The sequence below is a fragment of the Nomascus leucogenys genome, chromosome 8 (assembly GCF_006542625.1).
Source record: "Nomascus leucogenys isolate Asia chromosome 8, Asia_NLE_v1, whole genome shotgun sequence".
NCBI lineage: Eukaryota > Metazoa > Chordata > Mammalia > Primates > Hylobatidae > Nomascus > Nomascus leucogenys.
In genome coordinates this window covers 34,564,622-34,587,155 of record NC_044388.1, presented here as the reverse complement: position 1 = coordinate 34,587,155, position 22,534 = coordinate 34,564,622, and the positions used below count along the sequence as shown (strand labels likewise).

Below are 22,534 nucleotides of genomic sequence, written 5' to 3'. Positions count from 1 at the left end.
TTATAACAAGCAGAAATTTCATATGCTGAAAGATGCGTTCCACAAGGATTGAGGCAACCCCCAAAAAGAAGAATCTGTCTTCCCAGTGCTGAGGACAGTCAGCTCAGGGCACCAGGGAGGCACCCACCTATCAAAGAGCTGGTCCCTGCACATTATGGTCTCCATGGTCAACTCCATCAGTAATCATCTAAGCCAGTGCCACAAACACAGAGAGCAAGGCAAAGAAAAGCAAAGACCTTTTAGACAAAAGTCACAACACTAAAGAGTATACAATGGATGAAGGAGACTGCTGTGCCCTGGCACTCAAGAGCTCGATCACTGGTTTGGAGAAGCGGATATGGCTTAAAGAGCATCCTGTGTCATGTTAGAAGAAGGAGCAGGAAGAAGGGCAGATGCAAACATAGATATCTGCTCCAGAGGAGGAAGGAGAGGAAGCCATGGAAGAAAATGTGGCTGTGCCCAGGCATGTGATCCAATATCACAAGATTTCTAAGATTCCACAGCTAGTTTTGAAGCCAGGAACAATTTCTCAAGGAAGTGATGCAGCAACCTGGTATCATGAGTCAATCAGGCCCACTTTAGCCCTCAGGCCTTGGCTCATGTTCAGTGTAAGTGGAAACATGAGAGCCTCGTACTACGATTTCAGTTTGCCTTTTTTTAGTTTATTGAGTCCAACGTAAAAGCTGAAATCACAAAGTAAAAATAATAGTCCCATTCAAAAGGATCATTTTCTTGTTTTCCTATACTAGAAAACCGACCTTTAGTATGTGCCCAGTTGAAACAAGGGCTTTTTCTTTTTTCTTTTTATTTATTTATTTATTGAGGTGGAGTTTCGCTCTTGTTGCCCAGGCTGGAGTGCAATGGCGCAATCTCAGCTCACCACAATCTCTGCCTCCCGGGTTCAAGCGATTCTCCTGTCTCAACCTCCCGAGTAACTGGGATTAGGCACATGCGCCACCACACCCGGCTAATTTTGCATTTTTGTTAGAGACGGGGTTTCTCCATGTTGGTCAGGCTGGTCTCGAACTCCCGACCTCAGGTGATCCACCCGCCTCGGCCTCCCAAAGTGCTGGGATTACAGGCATGAGCCACTGCACCCAGCCATTCTTTTTTTTTAAAAAAAAGAAGAAAGATTGGTGTTCTTCATATCTTATACATAATATACACTTATCATGGAAAAAACAGTTGAATAAAAATTATATTATTTTCATCATACCCAAATATTAGCCTATTGTTATATTCTTTAATCTTTATACATATATACACATGTACGTTTATACATATAAACACTGTAAAAATAGGATTCTACTGCCCATTCTGTTTGGTAACCTTAAGCAGTGTAAATTCAAAGATGCCAAGATTTTATCTCTTTTTTTGCAACAATAATAAAAACAAACAATGTAACTTTCTAAAAACCCTTTTCTGCAGAGATAATCATAGCTATTTGTTAAACTATATCAGTAACTGGGGGGTGAGAAAGGTGAGTGAATACTAGTCCTTTGTAGGGAGTGGGCTTTACATTTCACCTTCGCTGACTTGCCCAGCCTTACAGAAAGCCATGCAAGTGTTTCATAGGTCCACAGCTGTGAGTTGGAAACCATTTGTCATCAGAACCGAGGAAGAAGAATGAGGTGAACAGGGTGGGCCTAATACAGGTACTGTAGGAATTATCCATTCCCAGAGGGGGGAGGGCAACAAACTCGTTTTCAGCTTTGGATACAGTCATGCATTGCCTCAGAGAAATGCATCATTGGATGATGTTGTGCAAACATCATGGAGTGCACTTACACAAACCTAGATGGTATGGCCTACGACACACGTAGGCTCTATGGTATAGCTTATTGCTCCTAGACTACAAACCCATACAGCCTGTGACTGTACTGAATACTGTAGGCAATTGTAACACAATGGTAAGCATTTGTGAAGCTAAACATAGAAAAAATACAGTAAAAATACCACATTATAATCTTATGGAACCACCATCATATCTGCAGTCTGTTATTGACCAAAATGTCATTATGCAGCACATGACCATCTTTAAAGAACAAATGAGTCACTTAGGAAAGAACACATGAATCTTTTTTCGTAATTACTCCTCATCACGGGTTCATTTTCTAATTCACTAGCTGTACTTTGAGCATATTCATTCAACAAATGGCAGACACGATGCGCTGGGTGCTGTTCTGGGTGCTGGTGACAGTGCAACAAAGCAGAAAAACTCCCACCCTCTTGGAGCTTACCTTCTAGTAGGGGGAGGCAAAGAAAAAATGAATATGTGGTATGTCAGATGGTAAGGAGAATAATGGGGAAAATAAAGTAGGGAAGGGGATTGGGGCTGTCTGTGATAAGGGGTGAGATTTTAAACACTGGAGGTCAGAAAAGGCCTCACTGAGAATGTGAGCTTGAGCAAAGACCCAAAGGAAGTGAGGGAGTGGGTCGTGTGGCTGACTGGCCAACGACATTGCAGGCCGTGAATAGCAAGTGCAGAAGGCCCAAGTCAGGGCATGCTCGGAGTATCCAAGGGATGTAAGGGAGCATCCAGCTCAGAAAGGCTGCCAGTGTGTTAGTACCCGAGATAGAAGAGAGAGAATCAGAGAAGATGAGACCAGCCGAGAACAGGGGAGCCAGTCTTGGTAGGGTCTTGTAAGCTCCTGAGTGATTTGGGAAAACACTGAAAAGATTTTGGACAAGAGGGCGCCATGATCTGAGTTAGGGTCACTCTGGGAGCTGTTTTCAGACTGCAGTGCCTGTAAACATAGATGGAAGGACCCCAGGAATAGGGACGTCAAGGCTGGAGAAGGCAATCAGAATCAGGGAGAGGAGCCACTGGGGAAGCTGAATCTCCAGGGACAAGAGCAGGACCCACGGAGTCCAGTCTCCTTTACCCACGCGGTAATTCTCCTGCACCACCAGCCTTGGAGGATGGGGTTTGGACTCTTGGCAGCTGCGCATAATGTGGGCTCTCAGCAAGGCTTGTGGATAAATGGAAGAAGAAAGAGAGAACAAAAAGGATCCTGCTGATGGAGGCTGTTGGTCAAGACAGCGTTGGGCAGGCCCAGGAGGGAGACAGGTTGCAAACACAAGCTCCCTGTGCAGGGGGGAGAACAGCCTGCAGAGCTCCCATGTAGGGGAGAGCAGAGCCCTTGACCCCACAGGGGCCCAGGTGCCTGTTCTGATCATCTCCCCATTATGCGTGCTTCATTCTGTCATCCGGACCCCTGGGGACATCCGTCCTCTTGGCTGCTCATTATGGTTTTACTTCTCTTTAATTCAGCTTCAGAGCTGTAAGGAGAGACATGGTATAATTAATGAGCTGAGCTTTTAGTTTTTGTCCCAGCTGCCAAGGCTACCTAGGTAAAGATGCTTTTGCAGTTTTTTTCTATTGTTAAATATTGGTTTACTCTTCAAATTTTCCCCCACTTTCCAGTATCTATAGACTGTACTTATGTATGTCCTTTAGGGTTTGCCATCTGTCGAAAAGCAAGTACAGATGAGGAAGGAGAGGAAGCAAAGATCAGCTAGGGCTCACTGTGGTTGGAAAATATGCCAGCTGTGATTCAATTCTAAATTTACTACAGATTCATTGCAGAATCCAAATCACCTTTCCATAAAATGGAGAAATAATATCTTCTAATCTAACACAGAGAGATCCCGTAAACACCCAGAGAGCAGTCGCTGCCTCCCTGTTATGAAGGCTTATGTTTTCTACACTGGTGGTCATCTATCTCCAAGGGCTTCTGGCTGTCCAAGAAATGATGATGGAGCCAAAAACGCTTTCCACTAGAGTCCCCACTATGATGGTCACAACATTTACTTACTGGTTAAGACTGCAACTTCCAGATTGCAACTGACTGCTGGTCTGTGGCATGATTTATATATATTTTTGTTATTGTTGAGATGGAGTCTTACTCTGTCACCTAGGCTGGAGTGCAGTGGTGCGATCTTGGCTCACTGCAACCTCCACCTCCCAGATTCAAGTGATTCTCCTGCCTCAGCCTCCCAAGTAGCTGGGATTTCAGGCACCTGCCACTAGGCTCAGCTAACTTTTTGTATTTTTAGTAGAGATGGGGCTTCACCATGTTGTCCAGGCTGGTCTCCAACTCGTGACCTCAGGTGATCCACCCACCTCGGCCTCCCAAAGTGCTGGGATTACAGGCATGAGCCACTGTGCCTGGATGATGATTAGTATTTTTATGTGTTCTTGAACAGATCTGTATTAATTTGCAATGGCTGGCACAACCAAATTCCACAGACTGGGTGGCTTCAACAAAAGAAAATGTATTTACTCACAGTTCCAGTGGCTGGAAGTCCAAGATCAAGGAGTCTGCAGGACTGGTTTCTGCTGAGGACTCTCTCCTTGTCTTGCAGATGGCTGGCTGCCTTCTCAGTGTGTCCTTGAAAGGTCTTTATTCTGCATGCAACCATGTCTGTGACCAAATCTCCTCTTTTTATAAGAACACCAGTCATATTAAATTAGGGCCCACTCTAAAGAGCTTATTTTAACTTAACTCTTTAAAGACTGATATGGTTTGGTTTTGTGTCATCTCCCAAATCTCATATCGAATTGTAATTCCCAGTGTTGGAGGTGGGGCCTGGTGGGAGGTGATTGGATCATGGGGGTGGTTTCTAATGGTTTAGCACCATCCTCCTAGTGCTATCTTGTGATAGAATTCTCATGAGATATGATTGTTTGAAAGTATATAGCACCTCCCCTCTTTTCTCTCTCTCTCTCTCTCTCTCTCTCCCTCTCTCTCTCTGTTTCTCTTTCTCCTGCTCTGCCATGGGAAGATATGCCTAGTTCCCCTTTGCCTTCCACCGTGACTGTACATTTCCTGAGGCCCCCCTAGCCATGCTTTCTGTACAGCCTGCTGAACTGTGAGTCAATTAAATCTCTTTGTTTCGTAAGTACCTAGTCTCAGATGGTTCTTTATAGCAATGTGAGAACAGACTAATACAAAGACCTTATCTCCAAATACAACTATATTCTGAGGTACTGGAGGTTAGGACTTCAACATTGTGTTGGGAGGACACAACTCAGCCCATGATGAGATCTAATTGTTTATTTGACAAGCACCTGCTGAGTACTTGCTATGAGCTAGGCAGTTAGCCTAGCTGGTCAGGGCACAGTCAAAACTATACTGATTATGTTAATGAGCCAGTTGGCATAACCCTCCCCAAGGACAGACAAGAGAGTGTAGCAGAAGTGGGGTAATGCTTCCATCATTCTTGCTGAAGCAGCCCCAAGCACTTGTGGTAGGTGCACCAGGAGATCATCTTCAGGAATAAGAAAGACATGCTCAGGTTGGGAGACTGCTGTTAGACACAGTGGACAAACCCAGGACTATGGTGTCCAGAGATGAAGGCTTCCTCTTTGAGCCACTGTAGGGGGCACATTCCACTGGTGTTGGACTCAGAATAGACTTGGGGAATATGGGCTTATAGGTCTTAAAGTGAAAGGGCCATATGAATACTTTGAAGATGCTAAGTGATGACATGATTCAGTGCTTGGAATGACTCAGCCATGGCCATATGACTAGCAGCTTTTGACCAAGTGTTATGGGATGGTGAATGCGGGCAGGGGGATCAATGCCTGACAGTTGAGGGTAAAAGAAAAGACAGCCCAGATATTCAGTGGTGGATGAGAGGAATACCTAACTCCAAAGCAGAAGCCCATGAACACATTGAAACAACACTGGACACAGTCATGGGCTTTATTTCTATATGCCTTAAACCTTTCATATTTATTATGTGATCTTATCCTCCCAACAAACTTGTTGAGTAAGTAGGGCAGGTATTATTAATCCTATAAATTAAATGAGGCAATAAGGCCCAAGTCAGTCAAATGAGTGGCTAAGACCACACACTACATTAAATCAAAAGCTGTTTCCTGTCTCCCATTCCTGAGTTCATTCACCTTTCAGCACTGAGACTGGTTGTGGGATTTGTCAGTAGTGATTTTTAAAAAAGCTCATGCAGTCCTTTTTGGCTTTGTGAGAGATGATGTTTTGGCTGGGTCTGAGCCTTGCCCAGCTGCTTGTCGTATGTCAAGAGTCATAATGCAGGAGTGACCCAAAGGCACCCCTTGTCCTTGAATATGCTGAGTGGTCATTAACTAGAATGGTTTTTGAAGGGAGACTTATGCTTGAGTCATGGCAAGGCAAGAGGAAGCCTTCTTCCCTCCCTCCCTTCCTTTCTTGTCTAGAGCTTAAAGGCAATGTCAAGCAGCCTACTGTCCATTCTATTTCCCCTGGGCCACCCCCTTGGCCTTCCTTGGCTCCTAGACTCAAAGTCTCTCTGAAGCAAAAGATGCACCAGCATTTCCAATCTAACTCCAAAGTCCTGAGGCTACTTCCTCTGGGAATCCCTTCTTGAGCCCCCAGACCTGAGGCAGGGGTCTATCCCTTCTGCTCCACAAACCCTAGCACTGTCATAGCACCAGAAGCTGTGACTGGCAATTGCCCATTGGTCTTTCTGGGTTCCCTATGAGATTGTGCTTCTCATGGACAGAGGCCAGTCCTTTTGGACCACAAATTTATTCCCAGGGTGACTACAGTGACCCAGGATACTCCCTTGAAGGAATGGAAAGAGGAAACAAAAGAGTGAGATTTTACAAGATCTTCACTCCTGCCTCCCCCAAATTCCACTGCAGCTGTAGGTTGTCAGAAGAAAGAAGTAAGGAAGTGTTGATCATTCTTTGCTGAAGCTGGTCTATGGTGGTTCCATTATGGCTACAATTCCCAAGAAACTTGGACAGAAATGGTGGGTGGAGAGAGGCAAATAAGGGCCACCACAAAGATCACTTTCTTGGAAGGAAAGGCAGGTGGAAACCAGAGGGATCCTTTCTCTGACCTTGGAGGATAAGTGGGGAAATGGAATTCCAGTGGAATGGTGGTAACAGCTATTGATCTTGACAGAGGCTAAAAGGGTTGGGTCATGTCTGCCATGGCTCATCTTGGCAGTTGCACTCAGATGTGGCCTGCGCTATTCAGAATCTGAGTTTGGACTCTGAACCCTTATAAAAAGACTGGATAAACTAAATATAAACATGCAGAATGCAAATTCTAAGAAATAAAAAAAATATGATCATCTTTATTAAAACCCCAAGGCAAATAGTATTTAAAGAGGACACTGATATACATAGGACTGCTGTCACTTCCTCACTCTAAAATAGAGCCTGTTCCAGCCCATCTCACAAATGACTATTATGTAGAATAAGCTGTAAAATATGACCATAAAGCACTTTGTAGACATAAAATGCTACATGACAAATCCTTACTACTACTTCCTATCATTTAATGTCTGAAAATAAATGTCTACCAATTATAATAATTTTATGTGACTTTGATGGCTGCTGGCTCTTACCAAACATGGAAGTAGAAACTGGGCTATCTGTGGAAGGCACAGAGTGCCTTGTAGGTAAAACTGCCTTGCTGTAATACATTTGTTTGAGTCCTTCATATTGAAAAAAAAATTATTTGCCTGTCTGAAAGATTCTGAAGGTAGATAAAATGCTTTACTTGCCATTTCCCTCCCAGATCATATCACACAGTAGGTAATTATTATAATATGTTCATTGAATGAATTAAAGATTGCATGAACTAATGATTCAAGATAAACTAAGGGTACAAGCTTCTAGGTAGAGTGGGAGCCATCAAACACTTTCCCTAACCCGGACACACACATTGCTTTATGACTGGAGTAGGATCATTGGCATTGTCAGGGAACTGGCCCAAGTTATTTCTATATCATGCATTTCCTCAGAGGTTAGGACTGTCAGGTTTAAATCTTTTCCCCTCATGCACTATAAAAACTGTTTTTATTTTGCATTCATGATTCAGTTAGCCATTTTCTTGGAAAGTGTTAGCACTATTTCATTGTCCAGATTAGGATCCTCTTCACTTCGTTCCCCACCCCCAAAACAAAAACCACTGCAGTTCATACTCTGGACATTAAACTCCTCATCTCTAAAGAGTAGGGGCTGGTCCAAATGCTTCCTTTCAACTTAAGACTCCATGATTTTGTGAGGACACCTCAGTTTAGTGCCTGCCAATGGAATAGATTCATTTTAAAAAGAAAACAGGTTAGGGAAGGAGCTGCTGGGCAGCTTCAGCCATTTACTACTGTGCTTGACAATACAATTCACCTTGTACTTCTTCCTGAATCACAGCCTCCAATATGCTGCGTGCCCCTGACAGCTGGGGCACCATTTGCTGAGTTGAGGCAAGATACGCATTTTGCAACCACTCTATCTCACCCACGCAGGAAACCATTTACCTTCTGGCTGACCTAGCAACCAAATCATAAGCTCAGCAGAGAAGCTGTGGGTGATGTGGAAGCTTAGAGGGGGAAAGAATAAGATTGCTTTATGCAGGGTTATTGTTCAGATTTATTTATGGCCCCTAAGTTAGACCCCCTCCACATGCTGTTGGCTGAGAATAAGAAGGCTGCTATTTAGCAGTAGGATGATTTAAAAAAAAAAATCCTTGAAATGATTACATATTCCCAAAATTCAACTTGTAACTGTTTGACAAAACCAGAAGACTGTTCCACAATTCCTGTATGTGTGGTCATTAACTACAATGGTCTGAGGCATGGGGCAGGGTGTGGACACACCACACACTCCTACTGAGATTACAGTCAGGAGCTAGGCATTGCTCTTCATTTTGAGTTTAAAATAAAAAAGAAGACAAGACTGACAAATGAAATATTAATATGGAGCACCCGCCAACAGGTTCATAAAAATTAAGTACTCCTTTTGCCTCTTGCCTCCTCGCATGGTTTCTCTTTTTGGAATCGAACCAGCTCTCCTTGTCATTATCCAATCGATATGGCCAATGGCAATCCTGGGCACTTGGAAATGACATTCATGTGCTGTCCAGCAGCTGCCATCCATCTCTTGCTTTTCCTTAATTTCTGCTGACATACATGTTTGCTCCCACAAAAGGCTTAGATTTGTAGGATAAGAGCATTGGGATTGTGTCCATTTGGCCTAAATTTGGGGATGTGGTGACATTTTAATGAGATTTGCTCATTGTAAATCTTAATTGATAGGACTAAAGCAAAACCTGAGTCACTAAACATTGATTGGCTCCATCTGTGTTGGGAAATACAGGTACAGAGTGGAGCATTCAAAGACTGCAACTCTCTAATGTGCGTGTTTATTGGAAAACAGTGTGGAGAAAAGAATAGTTATAATAGTAAGCTATAACAGTAAGTAGCCAAGAAAGTAAGGTGTTGACAGAGGAGGAGGTAGGTGAAGGAGATACTAGGTTTCCCCACTTTATCACTTTTCTCCTTCTCCATGCAGAGCAAGAGACATCATTGTGGCTTGGTTCCTTAGATGTACTTCTGTATGCTGTCCTACATTGCAGACATCCAAATGTCTTCAGCTGATTAAAATCAATAGGTAAGTTTGGGGCCAGGGGCAGTGGCTTATGCCTCTAATCTCAGCATTTTGGGAGGGAGATGCCGGAGGGTCACTTTAGGCCAGGACTTTGAGACCAGCTTGGGCAACACAGTGAAACTCCATCTCTGTGGAAAAAAAAAAACAAAAAAAAAAAAAAAAACTAGCTTGGCATGGTGGTGTGTGCCTGTGGTGCTAGCTACTTGGGAGGCTGAGGTGGGATGATCACTTGAGCCCAGGAGGTTGAAGCTGCAGTGTACCATGATCGCACCACTGCACTCCAGCCTGGGTGACAGAGCAAGACCTCATCTCTAAAAAAAAAAAATTTAAAAATTTAAAGAAACAGGTAAGTTTGAGGTGTCAGGTTGTTAGCATTGCAAATGGCGCAGTAGTTAACAAAGTGACTTGTGAGCTGCAGAGTCCAGCATGAGGCCCTTCTTGTGACATTTGGTCACCCCCAGGCTCTCCCAGTAGGATGTGCTGAAGCCCCTCTCCACCCTGTCCCTGCCCTCCCAGACAATGAGAGTGCTGTTGGGCCATATGCAAGAATCTTTGAATGGTAAGATCTCACATCATGTGCTGTCCTGGGCACCAAGGGGGGGCCTTGGTGGTGTGTCTGTCAGATCGGAGTCTTCCTTCAGCTATTTGACGGGGTTTCTCCTCCAATTCCAACTTCACACTCTATTCATTTCCCCACTGGGCTTGAAGGTTTGTTTTGCACCCTGGGCAATTAGATGAGGACTGACAACCAGCCTGATCCCGCCCTGCCTGCCCCATTTTCCTGGGAGAGCACAGTCCCTGAGATGACCAAGACTCAGGGCATTTAGCTCCACTTTGATACTATTTCTACTTCATCCTGTGCCTCTAATGACAAAACAGTCAAGTAGACAGAGTCCTACTTGATCCAACCTCATGAGAAAAAGACTTCATTGTGCTTCAAATGTCTTCAGGACACATGTGTCAACTATCTGAGGTCCTTGGAAGAGAGTCTAAATTCAGGCATGGGATATATCATGGTGATCAAGTTAATCTGCCTAATTTCTCTTCTCCACATGTCAGCAGATAATAACAGGATATAAGTAAGGAAGACACTTGAAGGTTTTTAAGAGGACAGCGTGTGTTTCAGACATGGCCTCTCAGCTGTGGCAGGGGAGAGGTGTTAGGTGGAGGATAAAGGACAAGGCTTGGGAAGGTACAGATGGAGACAGAGGGTCCTGAAACACACAATGTGAAGCCAGGCTGTTCCATTGCCCTTTTTACCCCTTCCCTGCTGGGGCATAGCTTCACAGGACAGGGCTTCCCATTTCCTGCTACAGTGCAATTCTGACACCAACTACCAGAGTTGGTGCAGACTTTCCTGGTTGAAAGCACAGGCCCCCAAAAGACTCCCTACCCTTCAGACCCCAGCCACAAGCCCTGGGGTTTCCAGGCCACCCACACATGATTGAAATACAGGCCACATGATTGATCTCATCTGCAGCCGTCCCCACTCCCCCAACCCCTCTAAGCATCTGATTGGCGTTTCTGGCCTGGAAAATCCCTATCCTGAAACTGTCAAGGGCATAGCCACCTCACCTCACCAGCATAAACTCAGGCCTGGCCTTAGGGGCCCACCATGAGTACCAAAGACACTCCTATCGCTCAGAACATTGCAAGGGTTTAGAAATTCCCACCCAGGAGCCTAGTCAAAGACCAGCCACATTCTTTATTGTAGAACGTCTGCCTTTCTCCTCTCTGCAAAGCCAGATGGGCTGTGAAGCAATCAGCCTCAACCAGCGGCTCTCATCCCTCACCAGTTACAAATGGGCTTCCTTTTGCAAAACTGGAGTTGAGACTTAAAAACAGAGGCCAAGTCACATTTTGTTTTGCAAACTTGCTTTACCATGGGATTTCTTTTAGCTCAAACTCCCCAGGGCATTTAAAATCTAATAATAACTTCACTGCATTCGTGTGATTGCCGAGAGACCGTTCTGCACATGGAGAGCACGGTTCCAGTCCCGGCTTATGGTTTCTTGGCAGGGGGACCTTGTGGGGGCCGCCTTAGGGTGTGTGGCCCTGGGAAAATATTTTTACAGGGTCTCATCTCTACACAGAAATTTGAGTTACCTTAAAATCATGGTGTCAGCACCATTCTAGTGCCTCACACAATCTCATGAAAGGATGCTCTGCCGGCCGGCAGGCATGATCTGCTTGATGGGACACCCTCTTGGGTCTGGGCCCAACAGAGGACACTGGGGCAACCCCATAGGTGCAGGTCTTTAAGCTTCTTGGGTAGCTGGTCACCCCAGTGAAGTGGGGTAAATAGAGTATTGGAGGCACATGAAGACCAAGGCCCCCAGGGGTCCCACTGCCCCTCAGGGATGGGAGGGCCTAAGGCATGGAGCAGAGCAGCCCCACCCCCACAAGTCCCTTGAGTTTGCTAGGGTCTCAGGATGTTTCTGGATGTTGGACCAATTCCTTAATCTCTGTGTGTCTCTTCCCTCATCTGTAGAATGGAGGTTATAATAGCAATGACTCCTTGGGGTTAATGGAAGTATAGAACCAAAGTAGAGCCTGGCATAAAATAAGTGCTTTTTTAAGGTATTAATTCTGTTTTATTGTTTTTGTTTGTTTGTTTTGTTTTAGTCTTGCTCTGTCACCAGGCTGGAGTGCAGTGGCACCATCTCGGCTCACTGCAACCTCCGCCTCCCGGGTTCAAGTGATTCCTCTGCCTCAGCCTCCTGAGTAGCTGGGACTACAGGTGCACGTCACCATGTTTTAAGGGTTTTTTAAAAAATTAAATGTTAACCTTTAATCCACCCAACTCTTTAAATAACTTCCTATTTGAATTCACATTTCACTGATGAGGAAATTGGGATTTTTAGAAAATTAATTTGTCCAAGGTCACACATATATTTGGTAAGTGTCTGAGTCAGAGTTTGAGCCCAGTTAAGTCTGACTCTACTGCCTGATTATTTTACTGTATGCTCCACTATCCCTCAATTGCTCAAAAGTCAAATTTATGTTATCTTTAAAAAAATCATGGCTAATTCATACAAAGGCACGTTTGTGTGGCCTGATATCAGCACGGGTGCATTCTTTCTGGAGTGCAAGCTGCAGATAACTTTGGCTGCTAGAGGACCTTCTAGAAGCAGGAGCTGTGTGACAGAGTGGAGCCTATAACGCCAGCTTGCCAGCTTATTAGCAAGCATGTAAACACCAAGAAGGTGACACTACAATTATTTCTCAACCCAGCACCCAGTGCCACAACCTGCCTTCCTTTAGGGACTAACAGAACTTCATTCAACCTTCCCTGCAGGCTCCACCAAGCACTGGAGGTTCCTCTGTTCCTGCAATCCCCTGGGGGATATTTGAACATCCTATTCTTCAGCCTTGGCTTTGGGAGGGTGGCATTTACAAAGGAGCTCCCAGCCAAGCTTAGGTATGGGGAGGAATCACTTAGCAGCCTGCCTATGAACAGAGTTGAAAAGGGAATAGATAATTCCAGGAGCAGCCTGAAGGCAGTTTCAGCAGAAGAAGGGCACATTAAGATATAGAATAGAACAACAATTAGAAGTTAGAGGAATCCACAAAAGTGAAAGAAGTCATTGAAGTTGGGAAGAACCTATTAGGCTTGGGCCCTTGGGCACAGCTAAGAATATCTGTGCCAGGTACAAATTCCAAGCCTCATACTTAGAGATTTGGAGCAGAAAAGCTAAGAGGAAAGGCAGGGAAAAGAAGTCACTCCTACAGCAAGCAGAAGCAAGTTACCCAACCGGAGAACCTCCCTGTTAGAACTATTCCAGCTATACCAATGTCAAGGACATCACCAGTGAGTTCAGAAATTTAGTAGCCATGGAAATTTGGCTCTAGAAAACTTAGGTTCTAGATCAGTGAAGCCGGAAGCACCTCAGTTATGATTCTGACATAGGTAGGAAGGGATGACAAAGACATATTTTTGTGACTTTGTGGGTCTGTGCAGAGCAAAACAGTTTCAAATGATTCTACAAAGCAAAATGATTTCTCTTCTGAAAACTGAATGTGAGAAAAACCACCAAAATCCACCTATTCAAACCTTCAGGTGATTGAGCCACATCAGGATAAGTATAATTTGGCATTTTTATATTTGATTCGGAGGTGGTCATAAAGACCTTTTCAAAGAGGTAGGAAATGAGGCCGGTGAGAGCAACTGTGAATGGGAAATGTCAGGACACCAGAGATAGTGCAAATGAAACAGAATTGAGCCAAGAGCTGCAGCAGGTAATTTCAAAAGGCTAAGATCATCCAATCTCCCTCCGTGGGGGTGTGAGATTTTCAGCAACCAGAGACTTTGCAGCTCACACTTCCTGGGGAATTAGTCAAGGTCATATGGGCTGACTGGAGGTAAAAAGGAGGCTGATCACTAAATCTCCTTGCTGATGAGGAGCTGGATCTGAGAATGCAATCCAGCTATGAGTTCTGGAAGGTTTCCATGACTCTCTCCACTCAAAATTGGGTGCTGGCTATGGTGTCACTGACATTTGTCTTCATGGTTCTTTGCCCTTTCTCTTTCAGCTCCTAACAGGACCCACTTCTACCCCCAAACACTGGGCTCTGTCACCATGCAAGGCCTCCATTCATGGAGCTGACTGAGAAGGCAAATAATTTATGCTCAAGGTTTGTTCATTTGAAGTATTGCTTTCCTATCCCCAGAACTATCTTTGTTGCTGCTGTTGTTTTTGTTAATAATAGTAATTAGATACAAAAGACAATGAATGTATCAGGAGGGGATGTGACGGAGCCTTCCCTCTTCCTTCAACCCCTACTGAGTTCTAGTGGTAATCACTCTGGGTTTAAAGCCAGGAAGCTCAACTTCTAGCCTCTGCCACTTAGGACACTGTGTGATCTTCAACAAGTCATGACACCTCTCAGGGGGCTCATTTTTCTCATCTAGAATGAGGAGGAAAGGATGATTTCTAAAAATCTGCTTCAAAAATCTTCTAAATTCTATGAGCTCCGTGTGAGTGAAAGCCAGGCCTGTTAGCATGTCTTGGGTCTAACTCCACAGAACAGCCCAGGGGGCGTGCAGTGCCTTTGCCAATGTCTATTATGTCTACAACTCATTCTCCCTGAGAGTGAGACAGGAAAGCCAATGGGAAACGTTACACAGCCCACCACGCTGGCCTGGATTGCATGAGACTGTGGCCAGAAGCGAGGATTTCAGACATCATGGTCATTGATGTGAGCAAACTTTTGCCTTCTCTACTCATTGAGATGAAGGCAACAGGAAAAGAATGGCCATGCACCCTGGGAGGCCGCCCAGCTCCACATGGGCCCAGTGGAATATTTGCCGGCCTATTTGGAAGTTAGAGAGAAAAGATTATGAAAGTAAACACTATTTAAAAATTTCTCTTTCTTTCTTTCTTTTTTTTTTGAGACAGAGTCTCGCTCTGTCACCCAGGCTGGAATACAGTGGCACGATCTCTGCTCACTGCAAGCTCCGCCTCCTGGGTTCACACCATTCTCCTACCTCAGCCTCCCGAATAGCTGGGACTACAGGCACCCACCACCACGCCCAGCTAATGTTTTGTATTTTTAGTAGAGACGGGTTTCACCGTGTTAGCCAAGATGGTCTTGATCTCCTGACCTCGTCATCTGCCCACCTCAGCCTCCCAAAGTGCTGGGATTACAGGCGTGAACCACCATGCCCAGCCTAAAAATTTTTCTTTCAAACAAAGCCTAGTCCTCTCCCCAGCACTTATTTTTTTATTATTTTTGAACAGCTCTAGTGACCACAGATTCCATACCAGGAGTCATTTTGCTGAAGAAGTACTTTTCTTGGTCCATGTTAGGCTTTTCATAACAGTCAATGATGAAAAGTCTTGACAGCTGCAGTTTGCATTGTAGGTGGGGACAGGTGAGTTGACATGGAATTGTTTGTGCTTCTTTTGTGCAAACATTGAATAACAGTTACCTTCAGTTGAACTTTACCAGGTCAAGTAATTCCACTTTAATAAAACCTAACTCAGGCTTCCTATTAAAACAGAGGTGAAGAACCAGGGGCACCTTGAGCTAAGGAGGACAGAGGCCCAAAGTTGGTTTTACTGGCACCCAAGAAACCATCATTCTTCGTTTCTTGAGCTCAAAGCACTTGTTTTTGCCTACGAATTAATTACTAGGAGGTGATTTGAACCCGTGGTCATGCCTACTAGGTATAAGGCTTCTGAGAGAAGACAGATTCAGTAATCACTGCCTGGCATTTCCAGTTGAAAAGGGTCCACCCCAAAATTAGTTATGGGATGCCTCTCAAGGCGTCCATGAGAGATCCAGGCAGCATCTCCGAGGAGAATGTTCAATCTAATCTCAGGACAGGGGAATGGCCTTATTTTGTGATATTGTGCTTTGTCCCCGTGACAGGTCATGTCTTTTTCTCTGCTGATTTATTTCTGCTCTGGGTGAAATCCTCCCGTATGTGGCCCTTCCGGGAGGACCTTCCTGTTTGGCACACACAGCCAATGAGCTGTGAAGCACTTGCAGAGCTCAAAATAGAAAGTCTGCAAGCACACTGCTCCCCAGGGCCTAGTCTGTGCCTGCTTGCTCAGATGCTAGGGGAGTGGGGCTAGGAGGAACGGCTTCTCCGAGAAGGCCAGGCACCTCTCAGGGGTGGGCCTCAGTGCAGAGGGAATATGATTGCTAAGTCACCACCCTCACAGTTTTAGAAATCATTTCAGATCTCTGCCAATTGCAACATTATCACTAAGCCCTGGATTCCTGCCCCAACCTAATATCAAGAAAAAGTTGATTGCTTTCTAAGATTAAACGAGCTAAACACATAAATTTTAGGATTTCTGAGGGTATGAAAGGTACTTGGCTATTATCAACATCAGAGAGAGCTATTAAGAGGAAAGAAGGGGAAGAGCTTTGAACAAACAAAAGCCTTTCTCCTGCTCTGCTAATCCACCTTGAGATATGATGACTCATGTCGGGTTGCCTTGGTAACCATGACGTCAGAAGAGGGAGTGTGTGTGTATGTGTGTGTTGGTGGGGAATCCTTTCACACGTCCATCCTGTGCCTCACCCTGTGAGTGCCATGAGCTGACCCTGCACGCACAGACATTGCCCTTTTGCACCTGGAATCATTTTGCTGTTGCAGGGTCTGACCACGGGCTGCTTGTCATTGATCATTTTCTTGGGGTGAGCAGTTTTGATGGACAGAGTGTCTGTCAGTAGCCCAAGGGCACCCAGAGTATGATCAGAGGCTCTGCTAGCCTCCTTCTCCATCCCCTCCCCAGCTTTCCTGATGGGGTCTGTGGTTTGTCTTCATCAAACGAAGACTGCTGCAGCCCCAGGGTGGTTTTAGTTTTTGGGAAGTCTGGTCTGTCCTCCCAGGCTGTAAGTCTGGCCCTGTGTAATGACAACCAGGTGGGCACATTGAATCAGAATTAGAAAAGGCATCACCAGCTGGGGAAGGGGGTGTAGACTGTGTGGGTCCCTAGCTTGCCTTTTTTATCTCTAAGTCCAAAGAGAAACTCCTCTAATCCCTGGTTTGCTCTGGAATGCCAGCTGCAGAGAAACAGCCACAACAGTCACTTGTAAAGAGAGGCCCTTTCTTTGAAGCAGAATTTGCAGCCATGGCTAAACATTCAGGTGAAATCACATTACAGCAAATCCTTTCAGGCCGAAGTGGCTCAGCAGAGCTATTCTATATCCTGGGAAGACTTGGGGATTCAGTGAACCCTCTGTGATGAATGATCCTGTGCAGTGACCATTTTATGTGGTTCTAGTCCAGTAACTGTTACCCATACTGTGAAAAGGTCTGTAAAATGAGATCTGTCTGAGAATAACTTGTATCCAAGAAGCAGTGGTGTTATTAAGAGGCAACATGGGGGCCGGGCACGGTGGCTCACACCTGTAATCCCAGCACTTTGGAAGGCCGAGGCGGGCAGATCACAAGGTCAGGAGATCCAGACCATCCTGGCTAACACGGTGAAACCCCGTCTCTACTAAAAATACAAAAAATTAGCCAGGCGTGGTGGCGGGCGCCTGTAGTCCCAGCTATTCGGGAGGCTGAGGCAGGAGAATGGCGGGAACCCAGGAAGCGGAGCTTGCAGTGAGCCGAGATCGCGCCACTGCACTTCAGCCTGGGTGACAGAGTGAGACTCCATCTCAAAAAAAAAAAAAAGAAGCAACATGGAGCAGTTAAAAAATTGACCAGTTACAAGTAATGTGACCTTAGACAAGTCTCTTTAGTTCTGTGACCTCAGTTTATTTTTAGTAAGTTTATTTATTTTTAATGATGAGGCTAGTAGCACTTTTCAGGGTCTTGGTGAGAATTCAGGGAGCGTGTGGGGAAGTGCTTCATGGTCTGGGATGGAACATTCCAACAGAGGCTATTACCATTGCTTCAGATGAGATTTGAATCCCAGCCAATACAAGTACATCAAAATGCTGGACGTTGACATTGTCTTGTCATGAGAATTGTAATGTCTTCCATTATTCCATGAATACTATCAGCAGAAAATCTGGAATTTTTCTAGCTTTATTGAGGTATGACTGACAAATAAAAATTGTATGTGTCTAACATGTACAGTGTAATGATTATATATATGTATAGTAGAATTCTTACCAAAATCAAGTTAATTAGCATTAATCTCACAGTTACCCTTTAATTTCTTTTTTGCAGTGAGAACACTTAAGATCTACTCTCTTAGCAAATTTTAAGCATACAATGCATTATTATTAACTATAGTCATCATACTGTACATTAGATCTCCAGAACGTATTCATCTCATAACTGAAAGTTTGTACCTGTTGATCAACATCTCCTCATTTCTCCCACTTAAAATTTGTAATTTTATTTTATTTATTTAGTTTTTTTGAGATGGACTCTTGCTCTGTCGCCCAGGTTGGAGTGCAGTGGCGTGATCTCAGCTCACTGCAATCTCTGCTTCCCTGGTTCAAGCAATTCCCCTGCCTTGGCCTCCCAAGTAGCTGGGAGTACAGGCATGCACAACCATGCCCGGCTAATTTTTGTATTGTTTTAGTAGAGATGGGGTTTCACCATATTGGTCAGGCTGGCCTCAAACTCCTGACCTCAGGTGATCCACCTGCCTCGGCCTCTCAAAGTGCTGGGATAAAAAGACAGGTGTGAGCCACCATGCCTGGCCCAAAATGTGGAATTTTAAATAAGAATCTCATACATTATACTTAAGGTATGTGCTTTCTAGATCCCTTGCTGTCGTGCAACCAGGAGCATGAAGTCATAAATGGGGCGGGGTTGGGGGAGGGAGAGGGAGGGAGGCACTCCCTGACACTTCCTGCAAGCTGTTGTTACTAAGGCAGCAGAGTAGAAAGATGAAGTGCAAGGACCTGGAAATCAGACACACCTGGGTTCCTGGTGAGCTTCAGTGCTTCCTGATCTCTGATATCAGGCAAGTCACTTAACCTCTTTAATCTTCAGTTTCGTCTTTTGTAAATGAGCCATAATAATGACTCATGAGTTTCCTGTGACATTTAAATAAACCAATGTATGTAAATGCTTAATCCACTGACTGGTACACAGTAAGTGCTCAAAAATGTTGGTTATTAATAATTCCCATAATCAATTGATGTTTCCTTATCATTGAATGTTTCTTTTAAATATGGAACTTAGAAAAAATCACTCAGCTCTGAGTTCATTTTGCTGGAGGTTGAAAACATTAGAAGACACCCATATCTGTCACCATTTCCACTGATGACTTCAAAGTTGCAGCGCTTAGCACACATGTCATAATGCAAAAGCACCTGGCACAGTACCCAGCATGGGACATAGTGAGTGTTTTGGAAACTTACAAGAATGGGATGAGAACATGTAAGCATCTGCAATGCCAGGCTCAGGAATTTGGAATGAATTTGATAACCAACGTGGTGCCATCAATGGTTACTGAGCCATAGAGGTGCAAGATCATATCCAGGCTTTAGGAAGACAACTCTGAGAAGAGGATGCAGAATGAGTTGAGGGGGAAGATGTCTGGATGCTGGGAGATTATGGCTGTGCTGCCAGAGATAAGTTTATGGCAGTATAAGAACAGAGAGAACAGGATACACTGAGAAGCATGGCAAATGTAGGACCTACAGGAAAAACTTGGAGCTCGGGGTCAGGGTAGAGAAAGGAGTGATGGTGAGTGGAAGGTTTCTAGGTCAGGCAGGGTGAAGATGGGCAGTCAAGGAAGGACTGTCGGGATGGGGAGGCCCCCGTTCATCTGCACTGTTGGGTTTGAGGAGGGGCTGGTGAAGGGGCATGAATGTAGAAATACAGTTTAGAGCAAAGAAGAGAGGGCGGGGCTTGAGCTAAAGTAGAGGGGTCTTCTGCCTAAGGATTACTGCTGAGGCCATGGGATTCTCTGCCCATATCCAGGCTAGGAGGGAGGAGCAACCTCAGGGGAAGAGTGGTCAGAGAGACCACTTTCTGTGAAAAGGGGAGAGTGGAGTATCACGGACATCAAAGGGATAGAGCATTAAGACTTGTCCAACCAGACTTGGTGCAAGAGTCAAGGGAGGCTCCAGAGTCAAGGAGGCTGGATTTGTAATGAGGATGCCCTTCAGAACCCTAAGCCATCCCCTTTAAAGAAATGGAAGGAATGAAATCATGTCCTTTGCAGCAACATGGATGAAGCTAGGGCCATAATCCTAAGCAAATCAATGCAGGAACAGAAAACCGAACACCACATGTTCTCACTTATAAGTGGGAGTAAGCATTGAGTATACATGGACATAACTGTGGGAATAATAGACGGGACCATCAGAGGGTGAAGGGAGAGGAAAGTGGGTTACAAAACTACCTCACGGGTACTGTGCTCACTACCAGGGTGATGGGATCCGTACTCCAAACTACAGCATCACACAATATTCCAGGGTAACAAATCTGCACATCTACACACTGAATCTAAAATAAAAGTTGAAATGTAAAAACAAAACAAACAAAAAACAGCAATTAATGGGATCGCAAAAATATAAGAAAACACAAGATAGATGGGGTAGTGAATACAGTAGCACAGTTTTACACGTGTGAAATGCTTAGGATATGCATGAATATGATAATAAATATGGTACTTTTTTTTTTAATACAAGGATGTGCAGTTAAGTAGTCGGGGAGGGGGCTGAGTCCAGAAGTGAGTCAGCTGCCCAGATATAACCAAGCATACCTTGGCTATAGATACCAACTGCTTTAGTTTTGAGCCTTGCCAAGAATGATACCCTCCCTTCTGGAAGCTGCGTGTAAAGGCTAATGTTTCAGGAGAGGAGCAGGAGTCGGGAGACTTGGTGGGAGCCAGCTGTGCGACCTGGGGCAGGTTTCCTTTTCCTTTCAGGTCCTTATCTCTAAAATGAAGTGATTGATCCAGGTTATCTCCAGAGTGTCACAATACACTCAGTTTTTCTCCTTGTGGTAGGAGAAATAAACAAAATGTAGTTAATTTTGATAAAAAAGATATCAAAGACAAAACCCCATCAAGTCTCAATTGTTTTCCTCTCTGGTTTCCCACCCATGTCCAAGTCAATGTCCTCTCCTGCTTCAGTGTCTGGTCTTGGCTAGGACGTCACGATGCTTTGCTTCCAAATCTAGAAGACAGAGGAGAGGGGAAAAGAGAAAAGATAATATGTCACTTTTCTTGCCTGCCAGTGATTATATTTGGAGGGAAGGTGAGGGGCAGATGATAAATCTTATTGGATCCTCATCTCACAATAATTCTGTGGAACATATATTTCATGCGGGGATGATTTTCCATATTTTGTGGTAGATAGAACTGAAACCAGAGAGGTTCAGTAGCCTCCTGAAACTCATGCAGATAACTAATTAAACATTTACTGGATACCTCCTATGCTTGACTTCAGGGAAACAAAGATGAATAAGGCACTAGCTGTGTGATCTGAAGCAAATGACTTAACATTTCTGGCTTTAGTGTTATCCCTATAAAAAAGAGGGGACTCCATTCTATGATTTGCTAGGTCCTTACGTTTCACACATTATGGATTGATCTCTGCATCCTCCTGTTCTATCACAGGAAAAGGCTGAAGCCTTTGCCTGGGCTCTAACTGGGTCTAGGTTGTGTGAACCTCTAGATGCAGCTATCTGGGGCAAGAGGTGAGGTGCTGGTTGCCTTCCAGGCAGATGTAGTTAGAGAGTTGGCTGCAGAAAATGATTTTGCTCTGTGTCTCCAAGATCATGGGCAGGTGGGAGCCCAAAGAGAGGCTATCAGGGTTCACATCAGATTGTTAGTTGACGGGAGTTATTATTTTTAAGCCAGCACCACCTTAAGCACTGCCTTGCTTGCTTGCTGTCTGGGACATTCTTTAGCGTTTTTTTCAGCCCGCAGCTCCCATGGGCAATACAGGTCACTCTTCAGTCCGTTCCCCTGATCTGTCCTTGCTATTTCAATCCCTGTACTTGTAGAGGATCAGTAGCAGAGGAGAAACCAGACTAAAGAAAGATAAAATTATCAATGTCAATATGAACATACCTATTTGTATGCAAGTTCATGAACACACTTCGCTGTGAGCCCACGAGAATGTTCAGCATAATCACCTGCCAGGGTTGTGGTGGGGTGAGGAGCAGGGCTGACTGTCTGGCTCTCACTTTCTTTTCTTTTTGATATGGTTTGGATCTCTGTCCCCACCAAATCTCATATCGAACTGTAATCGCCAGTGTTGGAGGTGGCGCCTGGTGGGAGGTGATTAGATCATGGGGGTGGAGTTCTCATGAATGGGTTCGCACCATCCCATTGTTCTCATGATGGTCAGTGACTGAGTTATTGTGAGATCTGGTCTTTTAAAAATGTGTAGCACCTCCCCACTCTCTCCCTCCTGCTTCAACCATGTGAAGTGCTGGCTCTTCACTGTAAGTTTCCTGAGGCCTCCCCAGAAACAGATGCTGCCATGCTTCCTGTACAGCCTGCAGAATCATGAGCCAATTAAACCTCGTTTCTTTATAAATTACTCAGTCTCAGGTATTTCTTTACAGCAATGTGAAAATGGACTAATACACTTTTATTTTATTTTTTTAAAATTTTATTTGGAGACAGGGTCTTGCTGTCACCGAGACTGGAGTACAGTGGTGTGATCATAGCTCAATGCAGCTGGGCCCAAGGGATCCTCCTGCCTCAGCCTCCTGCGTAGCTGGGACTACAGGCTCATGCC

The 22,534-nt window shown here is 44.7% G+C and overlaps 1 long non-coding RNA gene across 1 annotated transcript; it reads right to left on the bottom strand.

The window, feature by feature from the left end:
* Window positions 1-640: 640 nt before the first annotated feature.
* LOC101177770 lies at window positions 641-4,565 on the bottom strand. The gene is made up of 3 exons (XR_178609.3): window positions 4,291-4,565; window positions 3,819-3,859; window positions 641-3,282 (listed from the first exon to the last, which is right to left on the bottom strand). It is a non-coding gene; the product is annotated as an uncharacterized LOC101177770 (long non-coding RNA).
* Between the last annotated feature and the right edge of the window lie 17,969 nt (window positions 4,566-22,534).